The sequence below is a fragment of the Clinocottus analis genome, unplaced genomic scaffold, assembly GCF_023055335.1.
Source record: "Clinocottus analis isolate CAN_PGR_092001 unplaced genomic scaffold, fCliAna1.0.p SCAF_16, whole genome shotgun sequence".
Taxonomy (NCBI): domain Eukaryota; kingdom Metazoa; phylum Chordata; class Actinopteri; order Perciformes; family Cottidae; genus Clinocottus; species Clinocottus analis.
The window spans coordinates 1,728,837-1,740,894 of NW_027175887.1; the positions used below are offsets into that span (position 1 = coordinate 1,728,837).

General features: G+C 49.3%; 1 pseudogene; it reads left to right on the forward strand.

Annotated features, from left to right (window-relative positions):
• LOC137786418 (uncharacterized) overlaps positions 1-3,012 on the forward strand; it is a 27,268-nt pseudogene extending 24,256 nt beyond the window's left edge.
• Positions 3,013-12,058: the final 9,046 nt, after the last annotated feature.

The following is a 12,058-nucleotide window of genomic DNA, read 5'->3' on the forward strand; positions in this document are numbered from 1 at the left end:
TGCTCTCAGACGTTTCTTTTTATTTGCTATAACAGGCGTGACTAAATAAAATCCACAATAATGCCGTCCTCATGTGAAATGACTAACTGTTTATACCACAGAAGAAAATGACCTTCGTTTGTTTTTATTATGTTCATCAGCAACAGATTTCCCTGCTGGTTTGCATGCGCGCGGCGAGCAGAAGAGGAACATTGTGCTCGCTGATGTGAACGGTCCTGAGAAGTGTTTGGCGCAGAGTTCCTCTCCTCCTCTGCGGTGTAAACACTCACATTGTGGCGCAGGTGGCCGTGGTCAGAGATGGCTCGCGGTCTTTCTGTTGATCCACAACAACAAACCACAACATTGGTGCGACAGATTCAAGACATCGGGGAGCATGAGCACGGCAACGAGGGGAACGTTTTCCAGTTTCCTGTTGTTCTTGGTCTTTTGACCCAGACTTTCTCCCAAGTGGGTCAAACAGGTCTCGCTCTCTGTTTACTGTGATACTGTGATACAGTACTGTGATACTGTGATACAGTACTGTGATACTGTGATACAGTACTGTGATACTGTGATACAGTACTGTGATACTGTGATACAGTACTGTGATACTGTGATACTGTGTTTTCCTTTACTGAGATCCTCAGCCGCAGTATTTACACAGCGAGACAATTTAACGTTTGATGCATCAAGTATTGTCTATATTTAGTTATTTAACGGTTTTGCTTTAACCCACTCGGTAGAGGAAAAAAAAGTTAGCATTTCGGCGAAACCACGGGACACGTTGGATGTCAACGTTTCGAAACCAAAAGTAAGTTTAGTGAATGTTTTTCATATGAGGCTCTTATCCCGCTCGCAAAAAGTTAAGCTTGCGAAACGATTGGTTAGGTTTAGGAAACAAAACAAAAAGAATACAAAACAAAACATCGCAACATTGTAACTCACCTTAGTAGCCCGACGTCGTAGCGCGACGTCTTAGCCCAACGTCGTAGCGCAACATCGTAGCTCAACGTCGTAGCCCAACGTCGTAGCGCAACATCGTAGCTCAACGTCATAGCCCAACGTCGTAGCCCAATGTCATAGCTCAATGTCGTAGCCCAACGTCGTAGCACAACATCGTAGCTCAACGTCGTAGCGCGACGTCGTAGCCCAACGTCGTAGCCCAACGTCGTAGCGCAACGTCGTAGCTCAACGTCGTAGCGCAACGTCATAGCCCAACGTCGTAGCCCAATGTCGTAGCCCAACGTCATAGCTCAACGTCATAGCTCAACGTCGTAGCTCAATGTCGTAGCGCAACATCGTAGCTCAACGTCGTAGCTCAACGTCGTAGCGCAACGTCGTAGCGCAATGTCGTAGCGCAATGTCGTAGCCCAACGTCATAGCCCAACGTCGTAGCGCAACATCGTAGCTCAACATCGTAGCGCAACGTCGTAGCGCAATGTCGTAGCCCAACGTCATAGCCCAACGTCGTAGCCCAATGTCGTAGCCCAATGTCGTAGCCCAACGTCATAGCTCAACGTCCTAGCTCAACGTCATAGCTCAACGTCGTAGCCCAACGTCGTAGCGCAACATCGTAGCCCAACGTCGTAGCCCAACGTCGTAGCGCAATGTCGTAGCTCAACGTCGTAGCGCAACGTCATAGCCCAACGTCGTAGCCCAATGTCGTAGCCCAACGTCATAGCTCAACGTCGTAGCTCAACGTCGTAGCGCAACATCGTAGCTCAACGTCGTAGCGCAACGTCGTAGCGCAACGTCGTAGCGCAATGTCGTAGCCCAACGTCGTAGCCCAACGTCGTAGCCCAATGTCGTAGCCCAACGTCATAGCTCAACGTCATAGCTCAACGTCGTAGCGCAACATCGTAGCTCAACGTCGTAGCGCAACGTCATAGCCCAACGTCGTAGCCCAATGTCGTAGCCCAACGTCGTAGCGCAACATCGTAGCTCAACGTCGTAGCGCAACGTCGTAGCGCAACGTCGTAGCGCAATGTCGTAGCGCGACGTCGTAGCGCGGTCGTAGCGCGGTCGTAGCGCGGTCGTAGCGCAACGTCGTAGCGCAACGTCGTAGCGCAACGTCGTAGCGCAACGTCGTAGCGCAACGTCGTAGCGCAACGTCGTAGCTCAACATCATAGCACAACATCCTAACTCAACAACAAACAAAAAAACCACCGTCCTTGGCGGACTTGCTGGTGTAACGTGACGCAGTTAGCACAACAATGTCATGAAACAACTTCACCGTGAACGTAGGAGTTGGAGCTCGTTTTGTGGGAGTTTGTTCCAGAGACGTGGCGAGTAAAAAACCAAAAGCTGCTTCGTCGGTCCGTCCTCTGTGAAATGTGACTTAATGTGTAGAACCTTTTGACCTTTGACCTCGACAACCTCCTGGAACTTTTCACTGGTTACCAAACAGTCGATTTAATGCAGACGCCTCTACACGACCTCCATGTGTCAACTGGACCGTCAGCGAGGGGATCGGCTATTTCCACTATGTTCCACAGTTCTTAACGTACCACTCGGTCCGGATCCTGACAGAATCACATCACACAAAACAAAAGTTCCTCGTAGTAGCGTCAACGGCCAAAACGATCCTCAATCTTACCGCAAGACAATGATCCACCCTCAAGACCAATCGTGTGACCGATAACCACAAAGTACTTAACGTAGATTATTCTATCTGACGTTCTGTTTATTCTGCTTTGTTATTGACAGGAAGTGCTCTCTTGAATATGATCTTTTCGGTCATCTAGGCTGAAACGTGCCGGTTCCAGTGAGCTGAGCATCCGAGTGGCTGAAGAGAATCGAGCCGATGTAACGGAGCGCGACCATATGAGACAAATTTAGGTTTTTTTTCAGTTAAAGTATATCGTGAGCTTTGTTTCCAGGTCGCCATGTTGCGTGAGCAGCGGCAGCCCTCCAGAAAGCTGGCTCAGACATCTGAGCTTGGCCCGGGGCCTCCTGGAGAGTCCACCTCGGCACGCGGCGCAGCCGATAGACCTCGCCGCTTTGGACCGAGCGGCGTCGGGACGCCGCTGTGACGCGTCCGCCACGTCCGCCGTCGCCGCCGCACCTGCGCAAAAAAACCACTGCGGCGTTGCAACCTTTGCTTTTGGTGCAGAGTCGGTGGGGGCTCGGTTAAGCCCGGCAACATGGCAGCCGCCGGAGAGAGTTGGACCGGCGGAGGCGAGAGGCACAGCTGCTTGGAGAGCGCTCCGTGGCATTTCTGTGTCCCCGCTCTCCCCTCCAAACACACACACACACACACACACACACACACACACACACACACACCAGAGCATACATACAGTATATACCAACACAAACACACACCCTCTCTATCACTCACACCAGCAGCAGCACCCTGGTAGCAGTTAGCTCCTGATTGGTGACTCCATCCTCGTTTAGTTTTTTTTAAAATATATATATATATATATTTAAATATTTATCAGCAGTCCCAGGAAGAGGATTCTGGCGGCGTGTGGAATGGCGTGGGAGAGGCAGAGTGACCCCGGGCTCAGGTGGCAGCTGTGTTATGACTTCTCTGCCAGGTCATGGTGGATGGTAGGATGGATGCACCCCCCCCCCCCCCCCTCTCTTCCTCCCCCCGTCTCCTCCCTCATTCTGTATCGATCCATCCGTCTGTCTCCGCTCTCTTTTTGTCACATTCTTCCGCTCTCATTTATTTATTTTGGGGGGTTTTTTTTGGACGCAGGTTGTGACATAATGTTGACATGTTGTGCATGCGCTGCATGTTTTTTGTTTTTTCTGCACGTCCGAGGCGACCGCCGGGTCACTCGTTCGAGGCGTTTGGCGCCTCGAGGCCGGCGGCGGAGCGGGTCCGCCTCCCCCTCCCCCCGTCGAGGTGGTGTGACGGTTGAATGGAGCGATGGCGGCGGCGGCGGCGGCTTGTGACAATGTGTTGACGTCTGTGAGTCTCTCGCAGGCGGCGCGTGGACACTTCCCCTTGAAAGGCACTTTCTTCATAAACTCTAATCACAGGATAGTTTTGGGTGATTGACTCCGTCAGAGATATCTGGGGCTCGTCTCAAAGGGAAAAGGGCTTTTTAATTAAAAACCTGCTTCAGCCGCTTGAGGAAATGATTCAGAATGTATTCAGGCCACGATACACTTCTGGGGCGACATGTGCTTTTTTTTTTTCTGCCTTTTTTAAAATGCATTTATTTTTGCGACGCATCCTTTACCTCGTAGGAGTGCATTCACTCGCCATTCATGTCCACGAGCGCCGTGTTCCCTTTACTGTGATGGTAAGTGTGAGAAGCTCGTGCTGCACGCCGTCTTCCTCGCTCCTGACCTTTCCGCGTGTCTGCGACACAAACACCCGGAGAGTCTGGATCACATCAGAGAGCTGATTTATTCCAGATTTCACATATTGACAACATCAATCACTCCGATCTCTCGGTAGCGGTTGCTTTATCATTTCCCCTCATGTGGCGTTTGGTGTTGATCACAGAGGCGTCTCGAGGCCTGACACACTTTGTAAACCCGAGGGCTCGTCTCAGCGCCAGCCTGCTGCGCTCGCCGCTATGTAGGGCAGAGCCGGACCCTCTGCCGTGAGGGGGGAGGGCGGGGGGGGGGGGGGGGAGACGGAGGGGGGAGGGATGGCAGCCAGCATTGGGGCCCCATGCAGGGATGCAGGAGATGGGGAGGGGCTCGGGGGTGACGGGGCGCTCCAGAGGGCAGGGAGAGGGGCACGGGCCGGGCGAGGCTGGCAAAGGAGCATCCCCTCCCATGTGGACATGCAGTGTGTCCGCGACACACAAAGCCAGTGGGGGGGAGGGGGGGAGGGGGGGAGGGGGGGGGGGGGTCATATCTTCAGCTTGTTTTTGTTTCTAGACAACGGATTCAATTGGTTTTGTGTTGTGACTGCTCTTCTTGCTGATATTTTTTCTGAGTCAAAGGAAAGGACGCAGTGGGAGGTAAACCCTGTTTAAGTTGAGAATATCCCCATTTTAAGGTTGGCTAAGAAAATACACACATTTAAAGGGGCACGCCAGCTGTTGAGCATTATACTTTATTAAAATAAGGAACTACAAGACACATATAAAAATATGTAACTCGAGGCAGATGAAGCTTCGACTCAACGTCCCTAAAAGCTTCAATGACGATGTAAATTTGCACACACATGGAACTTGACTCCATTATCTCTTTGCTCTTCATATTATATACAAAAGATGAATATAAAAGACAAAAAAAGACATGAAGAAAACAGAAAAACAGTAAACGTGGTCCAGAAAGTGCAGCTGGAAGTGTCTGATTAATTGTTCATCAGACTGATGGCCAGTGGGAAGAAGCTGTTCCTGTGTCTGGTGGTTTGGACAGATCCTACAATTCCCATAATGCAACTGGGCAGTGTCTTTTGTTAAACCCTCGCTGCTTCCCAAATGCTTACTTCTTTCAACCCCCTCAACTCTGGTTTGTGATGTAGATTTTCTGTAAAAGAGCCCGAGCTGAAACGACCTCGATGACATCACTTTGATGTCGTCGAGGTCGTTTTTTCAGGCCTCGGAAAGTTCCCTCCAACGCCACAGAAGACGTCTTACAACTGTTTTGAGTCGTGCTCCTCGGGATGTGATCTCTCCTTTCAGGGACTGAAGGCTCTTCTTGGTTGTGTTGGTGGACATTTTCCTAAAGTTGTGTCAGATTGTTTCACTTGAAGTATTTGAACTGGTTCAGACGATCCGTTAATGGTCTGGTGGACGAGTCCTTACTGGTATTCCTCTGTGGGGTCCAAAGAGATGAAGAGGAGTTAGGGTTCGGCAACTTGTGATGACCGACACACGACACACATTCTGACTCTGATATTTATTTTAACCACAAACAAAATCTCTCAATAGAAAATAAATAATGAATAATGAATTTTATTTCTCATTGTTTAAAGACCCATAAATGTGCATTGAGTTTGGATGCTCGGTGGTCAGAAGTACCGTAGGGGGGTGGAAACCTGTTTGACCCCCCCCTCCCCCCTCCTCCGTCAGGTGCGACATCGCTGCATCCTCTCGTCTCTTTGCAGGTTTTGGTCTTTCATGTTCAGATGCCTCCTCCCTCCTTCCCTCCTTCCCTCCTTCCCTCCTTCCCTCCCTCCCTCCCTTCCACGTCCTCTGTCTCACTCTCTCCCATCTCGTTTTCAATCTGTCTCCCTCTCCGTCCCCAGACAGACCCTCCCATCAGTGCCCATTTCCCTCCGTCTGGCTCGTCCCCTTTCCTTTTCACTCAGATGACCTCGCCGCCGCCCCGTTCCTTCTGTCTGTCTGGCTCTCCTCGATGCCCCCCCCCCCCCCCCCCCCCAACCGCTGCCCGTTCCATGCCATCCTCGCTCTTATCTCACGTCATCACATACATCCGCCGCCTCGCCGTCTCTTTATCTCCTCTTTATCTGTTCCTAACAGTGGCTCTCGCTCGCTCGCTCCCTCGGTCTCTCTCTCTTCCTCGTGTGCTCCGGCTGCACAGATGCCTGGCGTGGTTTGCAACAGCTGTCTCGCCATGTGCCACCACCAAGTGTTGCCTTCGACGGCAGGGCCGAGTTGTGTGTCTGTGTATGTGTGTGTGTCTGTGTGTGTGTGTGTGTGTGTGTATGGGGGGGCAGGCAGAGCGTATTAGTCATGAATATTCATGTTCCCTTGTATGTACTACCAAACAGAAAATGGCACCAGGGAGGAGATGCCACCCATCAGAAAAAAAAGGGGGGGGGGGGTTGGCATTGGGTGAGGACGAAGGGAGGAAAGGAAGGAGGAAGCAGGGAGGAGGAAGGAGAGGGAAAGTCAGGGAAACGTGATGGGAGAGTATGGGAAATGGAGGCAGACGGAGGGAGGGGGGCAGGACCAGACCGAATGGCAGGGATCCATAAAATGATACCCCCACCCTCAGAGGTGTGAAAGAGGGGGCACAATGAGAGGCGGGCACGGGGAAGAAGTGGTGAAGGAAAAAGGGGAGCGGGGAAATTTAGGAAACAGGACGGGAACATTTTGTACTTTCAGGGCTTTGCTTCAAATCTGCAGTCAAATATCGATGAAAGCGTTAGGAAGAGGCCGGGGGGGGGGGGGGGGGGTCGAGTCTGCAGCTCCGTGAGGCCCGTCCCCGTCTCCGGCACGCCAGCATTTGGGAACGTCATTAGTTTTGCAGGTATTCGGTGTGTGACTCTGATGTTTGCCGTGGGGATCGTCAAAGCGATTGTGATTCCTCCCCAGAGGAGCGAGAATGTGTGTCGCGACTTTCATGGCGATCCACAAAGAAAATCGGTTGAGATGTGTCTGTGTGTGTGGGATCGTTCAGCGGCGAGGAAGAAATATGTCCCCCTCGAAACGTCGTTTAGAAAGCAGTGGGGTTGTATGGGAGCCTAATTCTGTAGGAGGCGGGGCTTAGCCAGTCGGATTCATCCGCTGGGGACCACGAATGTCTCGGATTTCACGGCAATCCATCCAGTAGTTGTTGAGAAAATGTCCGTCTGAACCAAAGTGGTGGACCGACCGACACCCTAACCAAGCGACTGACCAACGTACCGACCCACCGACCCACCGACAAACACCCGGTTAAACAGGACCAGAGACAGGAACCTAAAGGAGAAGTTCAGGCGCAGTCTGGAGATCTGTAAAAGGGAAGTGTGAGAAGTGACGCACACCGAGCAAAGCACGCATGACAAAGTGCGACGACGTTAGAGATGACGAAGAGAGCGCAGGAGCGAGAGAGGGGGGAGAAAAAGAGGGGAGCAAGGAGATAGGAGATAGGCAGCGAGGGTGAGGGGCAGCAGATCTAAGCGGACTGAGGCTCTGGTGGCTCTTCCTCTCTTTCATAGAGAGCCAGGAAAAGAGATTATAGCAGCCCTGTTTTCTCCTGTGGGGCGGGAGAGAAGGGGAGGGGGGCGGCCATACTCTTCCTCTCGCCGCCTCCCACCCGTCCCCTCCCCCCTCCCCCCGGCAGACCAGGACTCTCTCTGGTCGCACCGCCCGGACCCAAACCAGGACACATCGCTCCACTCGGCTGGAGGAGTGGACGCTCCAATCGCCCCCATGACAGACGCTGCAGTTTCTTTTTCACAGAGGACGGGTTTGGAGTGTTGTGATGCATCGCTAGCTTCTGAAGAGGCCTCGCTCGAGACACTTTCCTTTACTTCCTGGTTGCCTCTGGAGCGCTGCGATTGGTGGAGGGGAACGAGAGCGCTAACTCTCGTCGCCACTGCTACTTGCACTTCAGCAAAACACCTCGGCACTTCTCCAGCCGCTGCTTATTTTACTCCACCTCAATATGTCAAACTTCCTCATCCTCCGTATAATCAGTACAAAAGTCTTGCATTGACGAGAAAGTGTAAGGAAGACAGAAGTGTTGTTCACTTCCTGGTTGCCTCAGAAGGGCTTAGATTTGGTTGAGGAGACAACAACGCTAATGCTACGAGCCTAATGCTACGAGCCTAATGCTACGAGCCTAATGCTACGAGCCTAATGCTACGTTAAAAGACCTCAACACCTCTTCTCCCACTGCTTATTTGACTTCATCTCAATTTTTCTATCCTTGTTATTCGGTAAGAGTGTCACAAAACCGATTAGTGAAAGAGAGAGAGGCTTTGTTTCACTTCCTGGTTGCCCATTGGAGAGCTACGATTGTTTGAAGTCATTAGGAGCGCTTTTGCTAGTTTCCTAATGCTACTTTTACTTCAGCCAAAAGACACTTCTTCTAGCACTGCCCCTTGACTTTGTATACCTTTTTCTAACCTCGTCATAAATGTATAATGGTCACACAATACCAATATCTTACTTCCTGGTTGCCTCTGCAGGGTCACAATCGGTGGAGGGAACCCAAGTGCGTTTGTCCTTTTTTTCGCCGTGTGCTTCACAGACACCTTCCTCTCACCGGCATCCACACGACTCACAGTCATACACCCCGGCTCTCTTCTTTCTTTTCTCATCCACACAACACACAAACAGCGGGTTAATCAGAAACCTATAAACCCTCCTTGCCGGTAGGAGATAAGCGCCGCGCTGGTGGCCCTGCCCTCCTGAGAGCAGCACTCCTCTAGCGCTGCCGTGGAGCTGCCTGATAAGGGCAGGGGAGTGTGGAATACCCTGAGAGATCCAGGCACACACACACACACACACACACACACACACACACACGCACACACGCCGCTCAGCATCAGTTAGCCAGGTCTTCTGCAGAGCCAATCGGTGGTTCGCGGGGCCCCGGGGCTCCACCAATCGCGCTCCTCCATCGGGTGTTGTTAATCTCAGCGCTCAGCCTGCAGGTGGATGTGTTGGCTGCGTGTGTGTGTGTGTGTGTGTGTGTGTTTGTGTTTAGCAGACACACTATCGTATATGCTAATGCAATCGAGCGCAAGTGAGAGAATCATACTTTGATTTTTTTGTTTTAACAAATCATAATCAACGGAGAACCAGATCTATTTTTCTCCGACCATAAAATCTACTTTGGTTTTCCTCCAGAGAGCGATGGGTTCTTCTACCTATAAGATGTGTTCTGCGCTAAATGAAATAAAAGAGTAATCACTTCTATATTTGAAGTGAGGGGACTATGTTTTCCTACCTTGATGTACAAAGGGCCCGTACACTTTCTCCAGGGTGTTTTGGTAATTAAGTACTTCTTCTAATTAAGCCTCAACCTGTATTTCAAAGGCCCGTCGGGACGCAGCTCCTTGCTCAGATGAATCGGCCTCGACGCGGGGAGATATGGAAATGCCGCGTTTCAACATCACAAGTCACTCGAGGAGTCGAGTCGGTATAACGAGCGATCCATTTTCATTTCAAAGGCCCCGGCCTGTTCTCCAGAGCTCCGTGAAAAAGATTGAGAAAGAGTGAGATGAATATCGGATTAACGGGATCAAACATATACGTAATAAACTTCACACTTCTGTGAACGCGTGGCAGTCGCGCTGCTCCCATTCTATATATTCTAGTCTTTTTATTTATTCATTTCTCCCTCGTGTGTGCAGCCATAAAGTGATTGATTCTTTCTCGACTTCTTCTGCGGTAAAGCAACTTGCTTTGACCTCCTTTTCAGAGGTGGAACTTACTCAAGTAAATGTGATGATATGTGATCATTGGAAGCTGCTTTACACTGTTTCTTCATCCTGATGGGACACACAACACGTTTTGCTCGTCTATATTGTCACAGGTTCAACTCCCGTTTAATGGAAATGTTCTGCACATCAATCAGACGGATTAAAATGCACTTTAGGCCGGCAGTGTTGGAGCCGTGAAGCTGGACTCCAGCTGAGGAAGTCAAGTTTATTTTTATTATTATTAAATAAATAAATATTAAAAATCAGGTTTTATTCAACACGATTCAATGAAATAAAATGAGGACAGAGGTTGGTCTGAGAGTTTAAGATGGGAAACAAATAAGAAGTAAAAACAAAACAATAGGAAAGAAATTATATATATACATATAATATATATATATTATAATATATAATATAATATAATATATATATTATATACAAACTAAATTAAATTAAAAAGCTCCTCTGGCATCAGACAGGCTGCATCTCCAGGTATTGAGGGTGTGATGTGAATTTTAGTTAGTTTACAAGCCATTTTCATCATCATTATTATTAACAATCATTATTCATAATTCTCACAATCCTTTTTTATGTATTGTGTAATAAAACATACTTCAATGCATTATTACTAGTATTTATTGATTAATCATAAGGGCCATTCTGTTGCCTAATGAGTACTTTTACTTTTTAGTTTCCTATAGTTTTTCTGAAGTCAAATCATAAATCATGATTTATTTGACTTGATTTATTCTTCATAATGGAGTCTTTGTGTCGTGTGGCAGCCTGACGCTGCTTCACTGAAGCTGCTGATCTGACTCTTTATCACCAGAACAATGGTCTTACTCTAAAGTGCTTCACGTGGAGTAACGCGCCTCTAGTCTGCTGCTTGCTATCCTCTGACCGAGAGATATGAATTTATGAATCCATATTAAATGTTCTCCTCGTCCTGTTTACCGCTGTGACGCTTCTTACTTCATCTCAGTCAATCTCAGTTTAATCTCACCCTTAAACGTGTGAGTCGGGCCCGGTCGCGCTGCTCCGTGCCAGCGGCGGCACTGCGCGGAACTTTTTGTTCCCCTCGTGCGTGCGCGTGTGTGTGTGTGTGTGTGTGTGTGTGTGTGTGTGTGTGTGTGTGTGTGTGTGTGTGGGAGAGCCGGTATACGGTCGACACAGGCGGTGCTGCGGGCCGAAGATAAACGGGACTTTGAATGCGTCCGTTCGGGGTCGTATTGAGACTGCGTGGTGCCTTCACGGTGCACGGAAAGATGCGGACACTCGTGACGTCGGTGACTTTTTTTTAAAAACTTGTTCAGAAGTTTTTTAAGGGGGCTGCTACTAGCGACACGGGTGACGGATTTTCCAACAGTGTGTCACGAGTTAAATTCGCGTTTCCAATACATGAGTTTGTATTTCACACCCGCTTCAATAAACACATTAAAAAACCCACTGACGCTCCCGCCAAAGGCCGCGAGATCAAGGAGAGAAAACAGCCGCTGAAGCCGAGCAGTGTTGAGGTCAGCAGCGGGTCAAGTCACTCACGAACACGACCTCAGTATCACAGTAACGTGCACCTGCTTTAACGCACGCGCGCGTTATATATTTATACACGGCTGACGTCAGAGGGCTGCTTCAAAGATGGCCCGGGTGGATTAGCCGAACATAATAATTATATTTACAGAAGCCTGAAGAATATGACAAGAGTTCGAGCCCATACTTTTATTTTTTATCTTTTTTAAAAAAAAAATCTTTATAACACGTGACTGCGCGTGCAGGCCATGGTTGAAGACTCCGCTGCAGGCCGCGCGCACGCACTTGAAGAGGCCAAACACACACATACGACGCACACGTACGCACACACGCGCTGACCACGCACGTTCACGCGCAGCCTCCTGTTTTAAATCATTTATCAAACGTGTTTTAAATCTCTGATCCTGAAATCGGACATAATTGTCTGCAATAAATGTGTTGCCTGATAACAAAAAAATAGAATGGATTTTTCTTTTTTACAAATATACATTTTTACATTTAATATCCCAAAAATATAAAATAAAAACATGTAC